A 22,799-nucleotide genomic window follows, 5' to 3' on the forward strand; every position below is an offset into this window, starting at 1 on the left:
CTGGCCAAGAGGTGTGTCCCAGGGGATGAGCCAACTATTGCGGGACTGCACTCCACCATGGGGGGAGGGGGGTTAAGGTGATGGTGGAGGGGGCTGACTTGCAGGTATAGCATCTCCATAGATAGCCTGGCAAACACCCTCTGAGTTGAAATTTACTTGCCACTCACTGTGTTCAAAGTTGTGTGGAAATCAGGGATTGCAATCTGATGCCTCAGAGGCCTTAAATTTATTCATCCGAGTAGAGTGATAAAGTTTCCAGTCATTATGGTGAGTAGAGACCACCAGGAAGGGCTCTGACACTTTACAGAGATGGACAAAATAAATAGGATACATTAGATAGGATACAACTTGTTAAAAAGCAAAGACTTTACACATGTGTAAAAAGCCTAGCAGCTAAGAGTCTGACTCAGAGAACAAAGAGTCATACCTTGGCAATAGGAAATCAAGCCCTCCAAACTGAAGTCACAGGTCACAGGTCTAGAGGTAGGGAGTCAGGTAACAAGAGGTTCCCAGGCTAAAGAGTACATGGCCTGACACCATGGGATCAGACATAATGACCCAACAGGCACCAAGATGTCATGAAGGCAATGGGGACACTGCCCTGTTTGCACACTCGTCTCATGTGGGATTGACATCAAATAACCCCACAGATATATCCCCTCAGAATCAGGGGTTAACACCATGTAAGAAACCAACAAGGCATAGACAATGCACGCAGCACATTAACCTAGAAATAGTATACTCTGTCTCCAAAAAAGTTAGAAATATACTGAAATAATTAGAAAAAAAGCACAAATGGACTTGTATAAAAGGATGATGGTGAGTCTGAAAAGAAACAACAAACACCTACAAAATATCCTGAAAGTAAAAATAGAAAAGAAGATAAATGTGTAATTCACTAAGATGAACAATTAAATGAGCGAGTCTCAAGCCCCACATACAAAAATCATTGTTTCCAAATACAGTAATAAATCATTTAAAATCATGTGTGTGTGTCAGTCAATAAAGTGCAAGCCTAAGGACTGGAGTTCGATTCCTAGCACCCATATACAAGCCAGGCAGCGTAGCACATGCCTATGATCCCAGTCTTGGGAGTCAGGAGGAGATGCCATGAGATGCAGAGCAAGCACGATGGGAAGTTCACAGATGAGGTAAATGAGCCTCGGGTAGCACACAGATGAGCAGCAATGGGTTAACTTAAGAGCTATAAGAGCTAGCTAAAAATGAGCCTAAGCTATCAACTGAGCATTTACAATTAATATTAAGCCTCTGTGTGGTTATTTGGGAGCAGCTGGCAAGACAGAGCTGATTGGCCTGCTTCACCTATACCTAGCTGAATCAGCAAGCCTCAAGTTCCAGAAGAGTCTGCCTCAAAAAATGTAGATGGTTTCTACAGAAATGATGCCTGAGGATGACCAGTTGCCCCCATGCATTTATATGAGTGCGCACGCACCCACACACAAATACATACCCCCCATAAAAATGCACACATACTTGCACACACACCAAAAAAAAAACTTAAAAAGAGAAAGTATCCTATCATCATTACAATAGCATCAAAATATTTAGGAAGAGGTTTGTTGATAGGAGTGCAAGCTGTATAGACAGCAAACTCTAAGATACCAGTGCAAGAAATGAAAGAAAACCAAAATAAATAGAAAATGGGTTTCTGTATGGAAGAAAACATCAGTTAAATAGTTCTCAAATGATTCAGAGAGAAAACATATTCCCCACAAAGTCCATAGGCTTCTCTGCAGAAGCTGTCAAATTGATCCTCAAAGGAGAAGTCTCTTCAACAAATACCAACAGTAAACTCAGATGACAACACTGGATTACACACAAAATTTAACTCTAATCAAACATAAGATCTAAAAATATAAAAATTTGAGGAAAAAAGAAATACATGGGTAAATCTCCAACAGTTTGGTAATGATTTCTTAGTCGTCATATAAAAAATTAACAGCAACCACAGGGTAGGGGCTAGGGGAGAACAAACAAGTGGTACATCGCCAAAATTAAAACTATTGTGCTTAGAAGGACATCTCACAGGAATAAAAGAATCTGCAGGAATCTGGGGGCTGAGGAGAGTTTGCCATCCAGCAAAAAGAATCCATATAGTCTAACAAAACAAAAGACAAGTAACCAAGTTTGCAAAGAACTAAGGCTTTGAGTATTTCTCTAATATGAGCACACACACACACACACAAAGATGCCCAACAATATCATCATTAGGAAAATGTAAATAATGCCTATAATTATTAATACATGAGACTTGGTAGGGTAGTTTTTAACCAAAATACACATAGTAACAAGTTGGGAGGAATGTGAAAAAACAGGAACCCATAGACCAGCATATGACAAAGAGACTGAATTATTCTCTAAAACTCTTGAGCAGCAACTCGAAACATTAGGCAGAACAAACCAGCAATTACACTCTCAGAGAAAGCCCAAGAGAAGTTATAACATGTGTTACATGAAAACATATATAGAAATTTCACAGTTACATTTTTCACTGTGACAAAAAGTAGAAGTAACTTAAATGCCCACGACAAATGAACGGCTAACAAGTGTGGCATATCAATTAACAACAAAGGCTATTTAGCAATAACAAAGTATGGTATACCACATGGATGAGTGTTGAAAATACTGTGCTACATAAGAAAAGTTCATAGACATAATTCCATTTATATAAAATGTTCAGGTCGGCAAATTCATTGAGACAAAACAGATCTGTAATCGTGTAGAAGGAAGGGAGAAATGTGAATGATAGCTAATGGTGGGCCTATGATTTCTCTTAGCGCAAAAATTACCCAACAATCCCATAGTGGTGTTGGCCACACAACTTTGTAAGTATATTAAATGCCATGCCTCTAAACTTTATATTTTAAGAGGCTGAATAATATGTGGATGAATTATATCCTGTGAAGGGTGCAACTTAATACACTAGAATAAGTCAAAGAGGAATTTATGGCCTAAAAGATAGCTTGGTCAATGACTATACTCAATCAGTTTCCATGGAGTTGGCCCTAAAAGAAGGTGGAGACATGTCAGCAAAACAATGTTTTAAAGCCTCATATTTTCCTTTACTGTATGTTTGTCTCTTCATCCTATGAAGTAATGAAAAATCTGAACGTTCCAGCTAATGTACCTGCACCAATCCCAATAGGGCTCATTTGTTTGGTGGCAAGGTTCTATGCACTTTCTAGGTATGTGTGTATACAGGCGCTCATGTGGGTTTGTGTATATAAGTTCCTATAAATAGTAAAAAGAAAAAGAAACTGTTGAGGCAAGAAAGAAGGATGAATATGACCTCTGTCTCTGGATGTCCACTACTAACCATGGGATCCGTGAGTGTGGCTTTGTATGGCCCTATGGATTCAGAAAAGGAGGTATTCTGAATTATCTCGGACCCTGACATACAGCCACAATTGTCTTTACAAGTACAAGGCAGGGAGCTCTGACTGCCAAGGACAAGGGGATGTGAGCCTTTCTAAGTCAAAGAACATAGGTATCCTCTATAAGCAGAACAGTCAGAGCTATGCATTCTCCTCTAGGGTTTCCATAGGGAGCCAGCCCTGCTCACACTATGGCCTGAACCCTGTGGCTCTTGGAAACTTCCAGTCTCCAAAACTGTAAGAGAATAGTTCATGTTGTTTTACATTATTAAATGTTCATCGAGTTGGGAGAACAGCAACAGCAAACAAAAGAGCAGAAAAAAGGGGATTTTGTCACTCACCCTTGAGGGCCACGAAGAAAACCAACAATAAAACACACTGGAACATGCAATGACCTTCTCTGGTGCAGAGGAGGACATTAGGGAATGAATCAAGAGGGAGATGATGAATCCAGGTGGGCAGGATCCACGGGGGTTGCTGCCAGAACAAAGAAACAGCCCTGAACACAAGTGACGCTGCACAGAAAGGTGTGGGGTGTGAAGACATTCCCTTCTTGTTGCTGTGCAAATTCAGAAAGCACTTGTTCCATCACACGGCATTCTTCCCCTGAGCTCTAATTATGGGTCAGGTCCTATTCTCTAATCACATTCAGAGTGGTTCCTCGGAATTCTGCTGTCAGAGGTGCTTGTACAATTACGCCAGGAAATGGATGTGAATCCACCTGTTTAGCAAACCAGATCACCATTACAGTCTAAGAGCATTTTCTATTTCTGCTAACTGCTATTATGCACTCAAATTACTATATGTACTCGACTGTGATCGCTCTCATTTAAATGGTCTTTGTCTCAGACTATTTGCAGCTATTTTAAGCAGCTAAAATTCCCAGGTTAAACACTACTTACTAGCTGTGCTAGCTAGTTTTAGGTCAACTTGACAAAAGCTAGAGTCATTGGAGAGGAGGATGCCTCAGTTGAGAAAGTGCCTCCCTAAAATTGGGCTGCAGCCAAGCCTGTAGAGCATTTTCTTAATTAGTGATTGATGCAGGAGGGTCTAGCTCATTTGCCATCCCTGGGCTGTGGTCCTGGGTTCTACATTAAAGCAGGTTGAACAAGCCAGAGGTAGCAAGGCAGTAAGCAGCACCCCACTGTGGCCTCTGCATCAGCATCTGCCTCCAGGGTCCTGGCCTGTTTGAGCTCCTGCCCTGACTTCTTTCAACAAGGGACTACGAAGTGGAAGTGTAAGCCAAACAAACCCTTTCCTCCCCAACTTGCTTCTGGCCATGGTGTTCCATCACAGCAACAGTAACCCCGACTAAGACACTGGCTATTAATATCCCGAGTTCTATGTCTCAAGTACATTTGCTACTTCTGTCTTGGTTCTCCCTAGAGCAAGGCTTCATTTGCATGCCTCTGTCTGGAAAGCGAAAGTAGAAGAATTTTTGAGCCAGTGCTTTCCCACCAGCCAGTCCAGCTCCTTGGCTTACAGATGTCAAAAGTGATGCTCAAGTTGGGTTAGATGACTTGGCCACAGCCCTGAGCCTAGGCTATAGAGGTGCAGGGTTGGGACTACGGCCCCACCTCCCAGTGAGAGCCTCTCCCACCATCACAGGATGCTGCTCTTGAACATCAGTCCAAGGAATCTGTCCTACGTTTCACCTGCTACACAGCTGACACGCACAGTCAGGTCACCTGTCTCTTCAAAGACCAACTTCCCTGTTTTCATTTTCTTTATGAAACCCTCATTCCAGGCATGTTTTATAGTGTAGTCCCAGGACTGCTCCTCTCTCTATAAAACTGTCTATAGGGTCCTTCCGGGGACCTGTGGTCACTAGGTTTAGTCAGAGAAGGAAAGAAATGCAAGACAGATGTCAGCCCTCATTCCTGTTAATCCTTTCAGGTTACATGGGGAACCTGTCAAGGCATCACCTAACGTTAGTGAATGACATGCCATTAGGCAGTCTGTGAGAGCAAAAAAGATGGGAGGGGCCAAAAACTGGAGACTCAAACCACCATTCTGCCCTGACGAGTCTGCAAGCCTGAGTTCTTCCTCATCTAAGAGCAACTTTTCAGTATCTCACTGACTTAGTGTGAGATTTCCTACTGATACAGGACAGTGTGTGTTGTAGCATAGAGCCCCACCATTTACATGAGTCTGTCATGATTTCAAGTGAAGGAGCCATGCTTAAGGGGGCACACCCGCCTTGGAGTGAGAGTGAACTGGGGGGGGGGGTGTCTGTCTGCACCTGCGCCCTGATTGCTGCCCCTGGTCGGAATGGGCTCCCAGAATCCCACTCTGGAATCATCTCACGGAGCCTACTAAGGACAGTGGTTACTGTCCAGCCTTGTCCCTGCCCCAAGATGTCTTCATAAAGAACCGAGGTTCTACTGTGACAAAATATTAATCAGCTAAGAAGAGAGGAAGAAGAGAACACTTTAGTGTCAAGGTCCAGTAAGTATATATATATAGAAGAAGAAATCAGGACACCAGTTTCTGGAGGGATTAAACCTCTTACATACAGCTAGCTATAGGAGTCTGTACTTCCAGCTGAGACACACGCAAGCTCCCCGGGAAAGGAAAGGGCCACTCTTCTGTACCCAAGAGAGCAGGGTGTTAGCAAGTTATCAAAATGATGAATTGTCATTCCAGGGAGGCCACAGGATGGGTGCCAGCATAGTGGCCAAAAGATAAAGGGTACATTACCACAAGGAGTATTTCCAAGCCTTGTGTAAGATTTTGGCTGCAGAAAAATGATAATACAAATATCCTTGACTGTTTGTGATGGGGAGTGGGTACTGAAGAGAAAAAGAAAATGTAGATGATACAATTATAATAGGATGATTTTTGGGCTGATCAGAGACAGACATTCCCCAGAGGGATTCACTTGGCTACTATGTATGATCAAATTTGAGAGCAGAGGGACTTTAGTGCTTGGGGTTGGGTAACTATCCAAGAGTTCAGGGCCTGATGCCCATGGCTACAGTGGTGGCTTCGGAAATGCAAAGAGATGAACAGTTGGGCATAAACAATAATAAACTATGGTGCAACTCTAGTAGCAATTCCTGGAATACTTTCAAACTCAGGTCTTAGGAAAAGCACAAATAACTGTTTTAAAAGGTCAGGAAAGGTCAACTGTGGTTTCCTTCATTTCCTATTCTGAGGCTCAGTGGATGCCACACCACATTCCATTACAGAGGGACATCCTTCTGTGGGAAAGGGACTGCTGCTGAGGGGCAGATCCCCAGACAGAAAGAGTTAAAACTCCAATTCGACACAAAAGCCTAAAAAACAACCCAACCCTGCCAACCCTGGCCTGCTAGTCTGATCACACTTGATGATAAAATTATAAACAGGAGAGATATTTTTGCTGTTGTTTTCTGTGAAATACTACCCAGGGAACAGTATGACCCGACTGAGACACAGGCCTGGCACTGGGGCCCTGAATAATCTTAGTTTCCTTGCCTTGTGTGAGAGCAGAAGTCTAAGGTCCCCTAGAAGCTAAACTGCAGATATCCACAGGCAAACCTCACAGATAATCAGGATGAGGAAGAAGCAAAGGAGGGAGGGAGAAAATGGGGAAGAAGCCACATAGATAAAGAGGGCTGCTGAGGCAGGGGACTGGGTGATGCCAGAAAAAGCAAGAAACAAAGACTGGAACGGAAACAAGAGGGTGAGAGCTACCTTCTAGATTCCCCACAAGGGCAATTCCAGGTGATGTGTAACCTTGGAAAAGGGGTTCACTCATTTTACTCCCATCCCACACTGATGCCAGCGACCTTCTTAGGAGAAGCTCTGGAACAGCAATTGGAAGCCACTTCTACCTGAGGCCCAGTGAAAGAGGGGGAGGGACAGTTATGTCCTAGAGACTGTTAGGTAGGAAATCCCTCAGGAGGGAAGGAGTACTTCCTTGAAAGTCACAGGCAGCACAGGCCTGTGTGATTTGGGAGGCTACAGTAAGTTCTAAAAAACCTGCATGGCTGGCAGGTGGTGAGTCTGTTCCCAGACGGTGGGGGAAAAGCATTTCCACAAACACGCATCTCCTGTATAGGTTTGTTTCTCCCGCTCTTCTCAGAGCCCGAGAAACAGAACGGTAAGCATTTGAAGGAAGAATCCCCCTCCCCACACTTCTGAGCAGGCCCCGGGAAATTAGCATTTTTGTAGGCCAAGAAGAAAATGTCAGATCCTACCAAGGCACATGGATCAACAGTGGTATTTATGCCTTTCAGCTCCCCTTACAGATGGGGTAGGGAATCCCCACCCCCCACCCACAAGCAAGATCACAGACTATTTCAGCTTTGAGGGTAAGGGACAAAATAGAGATTACATAGGTACTTACATAACCACTTGAAATGTTAAAGTTTAAAAATACAGAACTCTACCCTCGGCTCCCACAGGCGTTGGCCACAGTGTGTCCGTCCCTCTCTCTAGCACCCAGGTACACGCGTTACCCTGGTGACGCACACTCTTCAAAAGCAGCTAATCTCACTTTTTGCCTTCATTACATTTTTAAGATTTATTTCTTTTTATTTCGTGTGTGGGTGCTTTCCCTGCATGCATGTATGTGCATCATATGTGTGCCTGGTGTCATCAGAGGCCAGAAGAGGCCAAGGATCGCTGGGGCTGGAGTTAGAGATGGGTGTCAGTCACCCTGTGGCTGCTTTGAGGCAGACTCAGGCCCTCAAGAAGAGCAGCTACTTGATCACTGAGCCACCTCTCCAGCAAAAGCAGAGCTCTTAGAGAGATCCCTGTTCACCCCCAATGCTCCGACTTGCTGCTCTGTGATGAGGCGACTAAAACGCCACCACTTCTAAGGACCAGGATTGCTACACAAGCACTCGAAGAGGTTTCTACGTTTTCCAGGAAGAAAACAAAACCTGAGCTGTACAAGGAAATGGGGCTACAGAGTGAAGATAAATAAATATTACTACAGGAACAAAACAAGTGTGGAGGAAACATCCCAATGCACCCCTGAGGCTAAAATTCTAGAGAGTCCAAAGGGAAGCAATAAAAATAAATGAATTATCTGTACAGCTGGAAGATCAAAGGAAGTAAAACGTAAGATAGTCGAGGAACATCAACAAAGGCAGAGACCACAAGATGGGAGGTAGTCCTCTCTCTTCCTGCAATGATACATTCATCAGGGGGTCAGGACCATCAGAAGAGCAATGAGAACACTTCCCAAAACCTGCTGGATGAGCTCCAGTGTTGAAAGAAGGGGAGTCATCTCCAGGACAGTGTGTCAGCCTACAGAGAATGCCGAGACACAAGAACCAAACCATTCCACCCGCACACATAAAACAAAGGGACACTAGCTGGGGCCTCTCTAGGACCAGAGTGGAGTTTTGGGGGTTTTGTTTTTTAATGGAATTAAAACAGTCAGTGGGAAATGCTTTTAATTTGTGGTATTCTTATTGTTTCAAATGTTTTATATATTGTGATGAAAAAAGAAAGCACTTTAAAGGTTATGTATGAACGGAAACACAAAAGAGTCATTTGTTATTACTGAACTATTTGATTATGAAAATAATAATTTAGGTAACTTTTTCACTCTCTGATATGAAAAACTCAACACAGAACATTCTTCTACCTTTCTGAATATTCTCACATATACCTTATAAGCATTCCCCAGGTTAGTGTCCTGTGATATTCTATAATGAGAGAAGAGAGAGGAAGGAAAGGTAGGGGGAGAGAAGGAGGAAGAAAGACACATGTTCACAGTGGCATACATACATGAGCTGCTTGGACGTCCGTGAGCCTCTGGGTACCTTCTGCCCATAGCGACAGTCAGTGTGTTAGCAAGGGACTCCGGAACTCCCAAGGACTCTGGAAACAGTGAGATGGCTAGCTGTTGAAGGAGACGGCAGAAAAAGGTAGAAATAAAACAGTCTTAGGATAATGATCACTTTTTTTTCATTAAAATGCTAATGATGACCACCTCCTTCCTGATAACCATGTTTATGAATTATTCATTGCCACATTCGGGAAGAAATCACTCTGTCCCTGCAGGCAGGCATGGAGCCTGCAGAGGGTTAGCATGTGGCCCCCTCAGTTAGTGTGACAAAAGAGCAGGTCCCTAAGAATCCCTGGTGAGGGGTGTAAAGTCCAGCAATCCCACAGCATTGGGATGATTCTGCATCCCCTTCTTCAATGTCAAGGATGGTACCAGGCTGCCTCGTTGTCGTGACACCTGAATTAACATCCCGTCAATAATACTCTAAAAACTCAAATGGAAAAAAGAAAATATTGAATTGGAGAGGCTACATGTCAGAGTGATAAAGGAAGAGAGAGAGACAGACGGGGGCGGGGGGCATTTCTGGACACATCAATTACACTCTGTATAGAAGGCCCCTTTGTGTTCCCTTCTAAAGGTAAAAAATGTGCACATTTTACACGTTTTTTGTGAACATTAATTAACTTACTATCATTAACTTTTCATTTAAAAAGCACAGGTTACACCGTTACTTGAAGTCAAGCATTCAGCAAGAAGATGAATAAAATGGTCTCTGTTTCTAAGGACAGTGGTCCACGGGCAGAGGGACTGGCACAGAATGGGCCCTGTAGGGCAGTGGATGAGTACAATGACTTGATGGCCATCCAGCAGAGGTCTCCAACCCAGGCAAGAGGTCAGGGAACACATCCAGGAACAAAGGGTGTCTGACACGTCTAAGGCTGGGCTGGAGTCAGCGGAGTTGGTGGGCGTCAAGACAATGGAAAAGGCAGTGGAAGCAAACTGCACAATGTGGCTTACTGTTCTTGGTGGCATGCTAGAATGGCACCCATGTCAGACCAGCCAAGAAGACGGCAGCCAGCTGGCAACTCTGCACTGCTTTCAGAGATCTCTAGACCTGCTTGCACACAGCTAAGCCTGGGTCTCTCTGGGTGGAGCCAAAGGGGCAGGGTGGGAGCAGTGAGAATAGCCGGGCCAGCCGCTTGCTACCACCACGCAGCCAGGGGAGGCAGGGTGAAGACTGAGAGAGTGGACATGAGCAGACACGGGATGAAACCAGTTAGCATTTGCAAACATCTAAATGCTAAAGGGAGAACAATTTGATGAACTACAAGCAGACCTACCACAGTAGATCTGAAGTGCAGAACACCAGGGAAGGTATAGGAAGATCCAGGCCTGGGGAAGAAGATAGAACAAAATACAATGCAATAAGGAAATTCACGCAGAGAGGAAGAGACACAGAGGCAACGTCACAGAACACGGAAGGGTTCTAGGCAGAGAAAATACTGTACCATTAGTGCCAAGAGACAGGCACTAGCAATAACAGACCAGGAAGCCAACCACGATCCTTTATCAACAACTGGGCTACAAGGATCTCCGGAGAAGTACCATGTAGAGGCAACTGAAAGTGAAAACATTGGTTTTGACATCTGAAAAGTCACTGGCCACCTTGGCTGGGGACTGCGTACATGGCAAGGAGGAGACAGGGGACGAAACGGCATCACCAGAGTAAGCGGAAGAGCATGTAGGGGACAGACCTCTGTGTAAGAGCTTAAGTGCCATAGACACACAGAACTGTGCATGGAAGGAATCAGAAGAATGGCAAGGAAGGCGCAGAGAGAACCAGAGGGAGACAGGATGAATTAGCTCCCCAGAGGCAGGAAAGTGGGACAGGAGTTCAGACTGAAGAGCTGGCCGTGACGACACATTCCACACCCCTTGACACTGGAAGGAGCATAAAGGTTAATCTGGTCATACAATGTCCACAGCAGAATTGGGATATTAGAGAAAACTGATCAAATGGCAATGGACCAGGGAGATGGGCCACTGGTAAAAGCACTTGGGGGTGAAAGCCAGCGTACCTGAGTTCAAGTCCCCAGAGAGCACATAAAAACTAGGTTCAAGGGTGGGTAAGGGAGGCAGAGATGGGCAGATCCCATGAACTCGCTGGTCAACTAGCAGAGCCTAATCAAAACAGTAAGCCAGTAAGCTTCAGGTTTACCTAGAACCCCTTTGGGAGAGAGAGGGGGGGGGAATCAGAGAAAGATTTTCAATGTCTTCCCCTGGTCCCTACATTTGTATACATTGGCACCTACACTTTGTGTAGTACACACAGAAAGAAAGAAAGAAAGAAAGAAAGAAAGAAAGAAAGAAAGAAAGAAAGGAAGGAAGGAAGGAAGGAAGGAAGGAAGGAAGGAAGGAAGGAAGGAAGGAAGGAAGGAAGGAAGGAAGGAAGGAAGAAAGGAAAGGAAGGAAGGAAGGAAGGAAGGAGAAGGGGGAAGAGCAAGAGCTTGGTTTAGCTTTGTTGAGAATGAGCGACAAGCAAATAGTTGAAATGACAGATCTTGTAATTATTGGTCTCTGGTATTTGGCCCCTGCCACCACCCCCAATGAAAACCATTCAACCATCCTTAAAGGTAAACAAACACACTTGCTGGTAGCTATCCAAGCAGGGAAGCACATTTACTGCTGGAATTAAGGCAGAGCATAGGCAAAGGATGTGGACAAAAAGCCCTTGCTAAAACAACCTTAGGCTTTGGGTGTCAATGTTCCCATGTTCCCAAGGTTTGCTTACAGCTCCACTAACTAAAGTCACAGCTATGGCTAACCATCCTCCAGGCTTTGTCAGCCATGGCAATTCCAACACCTCAAAGCATAACCCATCTAAACAGCAGCAGGCAGACACTGGCAAATAAGAGTGGGGTGGGTGTGTGGGGTTGGAGTTGACAGTGACACCTGCCAGAGCATCCTAGCCCAAAGCCTCTAAAACTGCCCATACACATCCCGCTTCAGGCTTTTTCTTGCAGGATTAGGAATGCATGGAGCAACTCAGCTACTGGAATAAATCCTAGTAAAGGCAAAAGCAGGGCTGTTCACTAGAAACCGAACACAATGGAAAACACCTTGAGGAGCAGATGTGCAGTCTCCCCAGCAGTCTCTGGCTGTTCTAACAGTTTGCCTCTTCTATATGGAAATGACATCCAGGCCACCACTGGAGTGACAGCCTCAAAGGACCATGTGCTCTTCACTGGTTAGCCACCGTAGATCTGGCACCAAAGCCAGCAGAAGCCACTAACTGGGTCATTCATTTTTGTAGCCCTGGAGCATGGAAGACAGTCAGCATGCAATAAATGTGGAATGATTCAATAAACCAGTATACAACTGAATAATTTTCCCAACTAAGGGGTAAGGAGGCCAATTAAACAGTGAGAACAGAAACAGCCTGGCTGTCCTACCCTGATAGACTCAAAGGAAAACTGTAAATCGCATTCAACCACATTCATTTTACACAAGAGAGTCTATGAATTCATAAATAAATACCACAAGGTTGGTCTCTGAAATTATGGGAAGACACTCTTTAAATGGGAAACAAGTAGGTGCAAAGATTCTGAGCAGACAAAGGAACAGGAGTTGGAGACTACATCTGTTCGCCTGCTTTGTTGTCCTTCTGAAGGACAGGTTCATCATTCTAACAGTGTGGTGCCTCTCCTCCCAGATGCTCAACCTTGCAGCAACCTGCCTGGCTTTAACCCATGGGGACCACAAGATAAACAGTGAGGAGAAAATCAAGCCTCACTTCCTCGAAAATTCATCCCAGGAGCAGTCTGTGTTTCTGTCCTAATATGTATGCAATTCTACTACAGCTTCCCTTTTAACACATAAGCTCTGAGACATGACATCCTACTGAACACGTCTCACATAGTGCACAGAACACTGTAATATTTGTCTGGAAATAATCACAATCATAGAGCTTCCAAAACTGAGGGGTAGTTTACTAGTGTGCACTCAGTGACAGGTTGGTTTGTTTGCTTCCCCTAACTGTGAGAAAGTAACTTGACCCTTCCAGTCTGATTCTGTCCATGAACAGTAAGTAATATGCTGAGACCAAGACATCGCCAACACACTTGTTTCCAGGGCTCAAGTGGAAAGCAGCTTGCATACGCTGGGCTTGCACTTGACCACGGAGCGCACTGGCAGCACAGAAACAACCCTTTGAGACAGCCATTCCCCTTTTCCACTCTTAAGAAGGCAAGGGAGCAAGATAAACAACACACCACTCACTTGACTACAAGCCAGGAGGCGGAAGGAATCTATCTGCCAGTCCAAAGTGTTTAGTGTGCAGCCTTTTAATTACTGTATTTATGATACTATTCATAACATATTCCCCACCACAAATGTTCCGGCAGGTTATTAATCCTTGACAAGTACATTAATGTGCCCCCCCTCCTGCAAATTCTTGTTGTGCTGATGTGAGGCAAAAATGCTAAGAATTCTCTTCAAAGTAAATACTTTATGTCAACAGCCCTAGCCACCACTGGTCCCTGCTTAACTATTTCAGGATAGTGTTCCTGTGCAAGTATTTGGTGACTCTGGCCTTAAAGATGAGTTTGCAAACAAAATTTGAATACTGGTTTTTCCAATGAACCTTTTTTGTTTGGTCAGAGGAATAGTGGCATGAACTACCAAGAAGGTGGCTTGTGTTCTTCAAAAATAACATATCTTGTGACTCATTAAATCACAATCCACCATCATCCTGCTGTTACAACACGGTAAGATTTCTGCTTTAAAAATAAATCTCCAGGAGTCAATCATTGAGAACTGTCAAGATTTTCACAATAATTGAAGGGACTTCAGTCTCATCACTAAATGGCTTTAATATCAACCACAGAGGATCAATGTTCTCGGAGAATTCAAAGCGTGATCACTCATTGTTTGGGAGCCCACGGTTTTGCTGTGTTGGAACATGAGCACAGGCACTCCACAGGGAAGGAACACGTCTGCCGTGATCCACAGGAGCTGGCTTTCTTCCACCGTGAGGAACACAGGACAAACTGACAATCAGAAAGATCCCTGAAGCTCAGTCACCAGCTACAAACAATACCACAAAGAACTGGAGTTAAATGCAAGATATTGACCAAGGCCTGGAGCCAAGGTCACACAGAGACGGAGTGTCAGACTGACTTCATGTGTGCTGCTGGGGTGCTGGGAACCCCGTAAAAGCCAGAGGCAAGGCTTTCAGAGCCTCGGGGTGCACAGGGCTTTGTCCTCTGGCCCCAGGGGGATGTCTATGGCCACTGGTGTCGAAGGTGTTCTGTTGCCTTTTCCTCCTCGGGCCACTTCCCCTCTCACTCTGAAGAGCTACCTGAAGTACCAACCCTCCCTTTTTTTCAACTCAGCAATGACTTTTAAAAACCAAAGTACTGACGTATAAGAGAAAAAAGCTCAACATATCAAGCTACAAACAAGGTCTGAAGGGTGCAAGGTAACTGAACACACAAGATTGCTGAGATGCCTTCTTTGTTTATTTCTTACTTCTCAGAAAGTTCTAGTATTAGTCCTTATGTACTTCAAACACAGCCAATCTAACACAGACCCTTTGATGTTACTTGTTGAGTGACCGATCCCTGTTCTTCCACAGGACTTCCTTTAGAGAAATTTAGCAAGTGAAGATTCCAGTGTCAAATGTATTTTTAACAGTCTGGTTTGTACTTATTATGAATTTTGTACTACCAAAGCAGAGTTAAAAATAAAAGCATTAAACCAGAGAAAAGAGAAGAAATCAATAGAAACAGTGGTTTTCCCACAGCTATCTCTGAAAATGCAAGGACATACTTGAACTTGAAACATGGAGAACTGAGAGCTTTGTCACTGTACTAGTAAGAGGTTGTGAGGGCGGTAAGCCTTTGAAATAGCATCTGTAAAATGGGCTTATGATGCAAGAACAGAAGGCTCCAGAGAGAAAATCATGAACAATTCTTAAGTAGAAACAGAATACAGAGCCCACCACGACACAACCCTCCCTATGTGATTTCCACTACTCTTCCAAGGCTCTTCTCCAAACAGTAACAATAATAATTATAATTCTTAGTATTTAGACAGGGTCTCATACAGACTAGGCTGGCTGAGCCAAATATTTTTGCTAAACAGTGCTTTTTGGCTAATAAATAAAATGTCCCTAACTACTCAAAAAGAAATACAAATATTATATTACTTCCAGATTTGAGTTTTTATTCTCTATTATGTTCTTCTGCTTGTGCTTCTTCTTTAGCATCTAGCTGAAGTTCTGTCTTTCTCTAGAGAATCTCCATGGGCTTTTTCTCTTGTGAAGAATAATCCTTGCAATAACTACTATAGAACATATCTGCTAGCCGGGTGGTGGTGGCACATGTCTTTAATCCCAGCACTCGGGAAGCAGAGGCAGGCGGATCTCTGTGAGTTCAAGACCAGCCTGGTCTATAGAGCTAGTTCCATTACACCCTTCAAAGTCACAGAGAAACCCTGTCTCAAAAAACAAAAACAAAAACAAAAAACCACCAAAAACAAAAAACCAAATCTGCTCCCAGGCACTGTGAAACATCTTCATACACCTTATTGTTGAGGGTCAGAGGTCCTCATGCTCACAGATGGCACCAGAGAAACCAGGATCATTAAGCTTGTAGGCTTTTCTCTCCAACGGAAGGGATTTACATCTGCTTCTGTCCAGAAGGCTGGAAGTGGCTCCAGTTAATAATCTAGTGATCTTTTGCTATCTGGAGAGCCAGGCTTCACTCGAATCCCTCCAGACTTCTGAGCATTGTTTCTCAGCCAACAGTGCCCATTTGTATCAAAAAGGCCTCACGTACTTTGCAAGAGTCCACTACTATGCTTACCCTAGAACCTCCCTCCTAGACCCTTATCCTGAGCATTGTTTCTCGGTCAGGAGCACCCATTCTTATGGAAGAGGTATTTGCAAAAAGATATGTGCTTGGCAAAGGAGTTTCCATGTAATCATCATGCCTTAAGCTTTGTTGTGATAACTGTCATCAGGAAACTTTTCTCCAAAGTCGACTGCGCTTAAATATGTCAAAAATAAACTGCTTGGTGTCAGACTCTACAAGTGTGACCCTGCACTGGCTAAGTTATGTTGAACTGGATTTCATTCTTGTCTCTCACGATCATTCCTTAGCCAGCCAGCATTTGTGGGGGCCGTACACCGTATTTCCTCCAAATGATTTGATTTTCTCTTTATTTGCTTTTAGTTCACTTTCATAAATGAGGGCAAAACATTCTAAAATCAGCAATGCAGCCAGCACTTGAGAGGCAGTGGCAGGCAGATTTCTGTGAGTTTGAGGCTAGCCTGATCTACAGAGTAAGTTCTGGGACAGCAAAGGATACACAGAATCCTAACACATCCAACTCTTCTTGAAGGAATTACTTTGTCCTCAGGCAACAGTTTTTTGATGTTAAAACAGTGAGAAAAGTATACATCTACCAAAACGTACTAAAGTAAGATGAGCCAATATCTTTAAGAATTGTCAAAAATAATAAACAAACAAACAAAAAACACATTAAGCATACACACAGAAAGAGAATACTTCCAGCAACATCTCCATCATCTGTTCTACCAAGGCCACGTCTCTCTGATCATTAAATCTGTGAAAACCACAAGGGATATGCCCATCTCCTTAAAAACTGCATGCATGTGAGCTATGATAATGAAAGAGAGCATCTATTTTGGTTTTAAGGACAGCAGTACTTCCTGCCTGTTGCTTAGTATAGAAACACTTCTAGGAAGCTTCATGACAAAGCAGATGCCCCAGGAGCGAGTCTGTCATGATGGCAACGGGAGTCGTCACACGGGAACGCTTCCTCCCAGAACGTCCACAGGCTCTCCACCTTGATGTAGCAACAGGGATCATTGGGTGTTCACAGCAGAAACCACTAACTCTACCATACAGAGCTGAGCACTTCTTGAAGGCACTATCAACTCTATCTGAAGCCGGGGCCTGTTGCTCTATATTCACTCAAACCCTGCAGAATTCAAAAACCTTTAAAATTGGAACTGGCTAACCTTTTGTTTTACAGCAGATGAGTAAAGCCAGATAGTCATTGATGCACCTTAATTACATTAAACACTGCAAGAAATTCCTCATTCTTTTTCTTATATTTTAGAACAGTGTGTTGGTAACTACCCTAGAATCTGCTAGGGTCTCTTTTTTACTCCAATTTTGTTTTTTTATAATTTTGTGAGAACTGAATTTACGTCATTTCCACTCTTCCTCTCTCCACTCCAACTTTCTCCATGCCTCCCACTCCTCCTTAAATTCACAACCTCTTTCTACACTATTATTATTATTAGTAGTAGTAGTAGTAGTAGGGAGAGAGAGGGAGGGAGGGATAAAGGGAGGGAGTGAGGGAGGGATAAAGGGAGGGAGGGAGGGAGGGAGGGAGGGAGGGATAAAGGGAGGGAGGGAGGGAGGAAGGGAGGGATGGAGAGGGAGAGAATGAGTGCCAGCCTGCCAACATCATTTACTGTTGCTCATGTGTACATGTTTAAGGATGATGAGGAAAGTTGGGTGAGAGATGAGATTTGATCCTAATTCTGGAGTTGTGTCTATATATCCAGTGATACAAGCCTTTGGCACTATCATCTTCTGAGTGAATGTTGGTGTAGTAATGGGCACTGGATACAGTAGTCCTCAGAAAACAGTATTTCTTCCAACTCAAGTCATCTTATAAATAGAACTAAGAAAGACTGACTCATCTGCGATGGAGGTTCTGTAAAAACCTAAGGTAAAGAAGCCGTATTGTAAAATGTTGGAAAAATGATGCTTGTGATATTATTCTTATGGCTGAGTTTCAGGTCGGCCTTGAGTTTGTAGCGTTAACCAACTTTCCTCCCATTAAATGTATACCACCCTAGTCAGCACGCTACCACTCAGTTCACTTTGAAAGTGAGAGTAACAATCTCCCAATAAACCCGAAGGAAGAGACTAACCACAAGAATACTTCCTCAACGGGCCACATGCCCAAGTAGCCGCAAGCCTCAAAGGCTGGTTAACCAGTGACTTCTCTACATGTGGCAGATGATAATCATGTGTGCATCTCCATTCCCCCATAAATGCCATGAAGTGGGAGCCAGAAATAAACGGATGCCACAGAATGGAAGAAGACTAACAGAGTGGAAGGCACTGGCATTTTGGAGACACGGCAAACAAGTAGGCCTCCAATGAGTGACCCTTCAAAGCCCAGACAGAGAACACTTAAGTGTCTACCATCAGAGCAGTCAGGAAGCAGGGCACAGACCCTTACAAGAGTCAAGGTGCAGCCACACTAGAAAAGGGGCTGTAAGAGGAGGGCAGGTGGGGGTGGCTGTGAAAACCGGAGGGCCGCATCAAACCCTCTTAAGCAGAGTTTCAACACCGTTCCCTAATGGTGAAGCCGCTACTTCCCTTCTATCCTCAGAAGAAGAAAAATTCAGGTTTGCTCTTGGCAAAGGACCCTGAGAGGATCCAGACTCAAGGAGCAGAAACAGTGGTGGGACATGGGGGGGGGGGGGGGAGGCCTCCGGGTCGGCACGGGATGGACTTGAAATTTGCACTCAGCCTGGAGAGCCCTGCAGCCCTTCCTCTGTTAGGTTTCCAGGGTGCTGGCAGGGTAGGAGATGAGAAGACTTTTCTGGAGAAACTACCCAGGCCAAGACAAAGATCTACAGCTAGTACAACTAGGGACAAAGGTGCTTCTGGAAGTCATTCTATGTCAATGACACCAGTTGCCAAGCCTTGCACAGGACCTTCACATGCAGAAAAATGACGGGCTAGGGCCAGCAGACATGTGGCAGGGCAGCTGCAGTGACAGTCAAGAACATGCACAGGAAACAGAGTGAAGCCTGGAGGCCAAGTTGAGACATACACGACCGCTAGCAATCCATACGCAAAAACAGTCACCCTGGCAGCCAAAGAGATGTCTCAGCCATCTATGCCCTCTGCTGGCCTCCATGGGCACCTGGCACATACACACACAGGTATACACATAAATAAAAATGAAAACAATGCTTAAAGGTCTTTTGAAGTCCCATACAAAGAAAATGTAAGGAGTAGTAGCACCTTACAATATGATAAAAAATAAATAAACCCAAAACCACAAAAACAACCAACCAACCCTGGGAACACAAGAAAATGACAGAAGCCCTCCAAATTTTTCAGAAAAAAAAAATCCTACTTTAAATTCAGCATCACATGAAAAGGGGGACCAAGTGATATTTTGACATAGGTCAGATCGCAGAAATGCACATCACCCACAACTTCTGAAGAAGCCACTGGGCAACCTGCCTCACCAAAGGGTCAAAGCCAAGAGATGGTATCCAATAATAAGCAGGTCAATCAAAAATTCCCACATGGGGACCAAGGAAAATTGCAAGTGAACCACAACAAAGGGCCTCATGAGTAAACCATTTAGAGGGAGCAAGAGAGCAGAGGACAAACCTCACATAAAATGAAACAGAAAACCTGTAAGATGGGTCACTGTTTGACCTTGTTTGAGAATCTGAGGATGAATAAACAGGGTAGAAAAACATATAGAGCAAAAACAGAAATTAGTGTGATACACAAGAGAAATGGATAGGTGGGTGGATGGATGGATGGGTGGATGGATGGATGGATGGATGGATGGATGGATGGATGGATGGATGGATGGATGGATGGATGGGTGGATGGGTGGATGGATGGATGGGTGGATGGGTGGATGGATGGATGGATGGATGGATGGATGGATGGATGGATGGATGGATGGGTGGGTGGGTGGGTGGGTGGGTGGGTGGGTGGGTGGGTGGGTGGATGGATGGATGGGTGGATGGATGGATGGATGGGTGGATGGATAGATAAATAAATAAATGGAGCTATAATACAATGCAGAGCCAGTCTGTGAAAATACCTAACTACCTTGAAGAATAAAGAGCAGGTGTTAGAGGGAGAATAAAAGATCTAACCCTTTAAAACCAAAGTGTCTTTGAGAGGAAGCCAACGTTTAGTGTGTAAAATGGTATCTTAGCTCCTCTTTCTGTTGCTGGGATAAATACCTCACAAGAGGTCTTACTTTAGCTCACAGTTTAAGTGTACCATGGCAGGGAGATCAAGGTGACAAGGGCTTGTAGAAGTTGATCACATCTCATTCATAATCAGGAAACAGAACGTGACCAATGTATACTGCTGCTGAGTTCTATCAATTACATCATTCAGATAACCCTCCACAGTATGCGAGAGGACCACCTCACATCCTGTGAAGACGTCAGTTAACACTGACCACCATGGCTTGTAAACAAACAAGAAAGAAACTTCAATACAAAGCTACTAATGTGTTACATGGAGGCTAATAACCAAAGAACTAAATGAGTTTAAAGTAGCTGTCCTACTGGACTTTCATACAATGCAAATGAATGGAGCAGGAATGGGAAGCTATATATCTGTATTACTGCAACTTAAAAATGAAATTTTAGGGCTGGGAGATGAGTCAGTGGGGTAAAAGGGTTTGCTGTGCAAGCGGGAGGATCTGAGTTCAGCGCTCTTGCCAGGCATGGCTGCATCTGTAACCCCGGTGCTGGGGAGTTGAGGGCTAGACAGGGGAACAGGAAGACAGCTGTGGCTTGGGAACCTCCAGTACAACTGATAAACTGCAAATTCTAGGTTCAGTGAGAGGCCCAGGCTCAAGAGAAATAAAGCAGAGACAGGACACACACACACACACACACACACACACACACACACACACACACACACACACTTTAAAAGGGAAATCAGTCAATGAAATGCATAAAACCACCCAAGTATAAAAGACAAACTAATGAGAAAGTTCAATGTCTGGTTTATAAACAAGGAAACAGATAAATCTTAATTAGCTCCTTCTGGGTAACCAAGCACTGCTATGTCAATGTAATTTATTTCATTTATTAGAGTTTGGGGAACATGGTGAGAAGTCAAATATAACCAGTCTTCATCAGGAAGAACTGGGTGGCCTGGCCAGGCAGTTCACAATGGGTAAAGACACTTGCCACCAAGTCTGATGACCTCAGTTCAATCTCCAAAACCCACTTAATAGAGATTGATTCCTACAAATTGTCCTCTGACACATCAACAAAAATCAATGTCAACCATCTTTGTTGTCTCAAGTTCACCCACTATTGTTTCAGATGGATGAACATCTGAACAGCTACCATCTCCGCTTCTACCAAGCCCTACTGTAGCTTCTTTTAGAGGGTCAACCTGATGGGCATAACAGAGAGAATGTGCAGCATTTGAACCCTCTTCCCAGAGTTATGGAATTCCTTACTATGTGAATTTTGCTAAGAGACACCTTTCTCATCTTCCCAGAGTCCTGTGCAATTAAGGCATGAGCACATAACTCAGCCTTACACCAACCAGGAATTCAGAGCCACAGATGTGAGGAGAAAGTCTGAAGCTGCAAGGATCCCTCAAGACATGTGCAACAGCAACACCCAGCCCAGGGCTGGCCTCATGTGGGTGTCCGGTTCATGTACGGTTGTCACTATCAACACCAACATCTAGTGTTCAGTAGTGTCGACCCTACAGAGAACTAATTCTAATGCATGAAGTTGGCTATAAGATGGCCACACAGTCATCTAATTCAGGGTCTACCAGATGTGTCAGTAAATTTCCTCTCTTCAATTGCTTGGTCAGGCTCCACCCCGTCTATGTGACAAGCCTGACTAGCTGTACTGTCTAGAAGACACAGGGAGACAGTGGAAATGGTCTTGTGAAGGAAATGATGACATGTTTGTGGTTCTGAGCAGAACAGATGACCAAGGGGAAGGCCATGCTTAATACACAAATGAAATTTCTTTCTGGCATGCTGTAAGTCAAGGGTGATTTTCATTGGCTCGACTAGTCCTCACCTTCTTTTCCTCCATTAATCACCACATTCCAAGGTCTCCACTCCCTAACTGACTGTACAAGAGGCACTGTGAATGGCATCCAATGAGAGTAGCCACTGTCCCCTGTTATCCAGGGGCTCACATTTAGAAGCCCAGTTGGGAGGGGCAGAGGAACAGTGGGTGAGGAGGTGCAATTTTCAGTTCTTCTGCATGGACTGTAAAATGAGGCATTCTGGAATGAGTGGTCAAGAGCTACCCATGACAAAGAAATTGCAAACCAAGGTGTCCTGAGATTTATACTCAGCTGTGAACCATCAACATTGCTGAAAAGCTGCAGCATCCATCAGCACAGCAGCATCTTCAGTCCCAAGTCCAAGGATGCTGAACCCAGGCAATTTATCTGCACGTGTCCCAAGCTAACCACACACAGTTTGCAGACCAAGCTAGAAATGAAGATAGCTATCTCAGAATAAACTGCTGATGTGACCGAAAGGGCTTCGTTAAGAGTCAAATGCCAAACTAACATTAACAGAAATGAGGACATAGAGAAAGAAAATGTCTCTGGAGTCTGAGAAAGCCGTGCATGACAAAGAACAGCTCTTTTGGTTGGGTGTATTACACAACACACACTCTATAAAGACAATTTACAGAATAAATGAGAAATCTCGTGAACACACCCAAGTTTCTTTACTCGGTATTTTCTAGAAAGGCTTGCCAAGAAATCAATCTCTTAGTCACAGCAGTCAGGCTAAAAATCATTCTGGAGAGGGGGCATGATTTCATTTTGGAAGGCGATACAAATCCTACTTCAAAT

At 44.1% G+C, this 22,799-nt stretch overlaps 1 protein-coding gene across 15 annotated transcripts in view; it reads right to left on the reverse strand.

Annotated features, from left to right (window-relative positions):
- The window catches only part of Apbb2 (amyloid beta precursor protein binding family B member 2), a 369,114-nt gene that overhangs the window by 175,583 nt on the left and 170,732 nt on the right, over positions 1-22,799 (reverse strand). For 13 of the 15 annotated variants that reach the window (XM_021229678.2, XM_005074369.4, XM_013116550.3 and 10 more), the window contains one exon: positions 9,123-9,237. The exons of 1 other annotated variant lie outside the window; for it this stretch is intronic. The gene's annotated coding sequence lies outside the window, so the exon portion shown is untranslated. Of the gene's footprint in view, positions 1-3,736; positions 3,873-9,122; positions 9,238-22,799 lie in introns of all 15 variants that reach the window. One more of the 15 variants, XM_021229679.2, reaches the window with a different exon arrangement.

This window comes from Mesocricetus auratus, unplaced genomic scaffold (genome assembly GCF_017639785.1).
Source record: "Mesocricetus auratus isolate SY011 unplaced genomic scaffold, BCM_Maur_2.0 Super-Scaffold_100006, whole genome shotgun sequence".
Classification (NCBI taxonomy): Eukaryota; Metazoa; Chordata; class Mammalia; order Rodentia; family Cricetidae; genus Mesocricetus; species Mesocricetus auratus.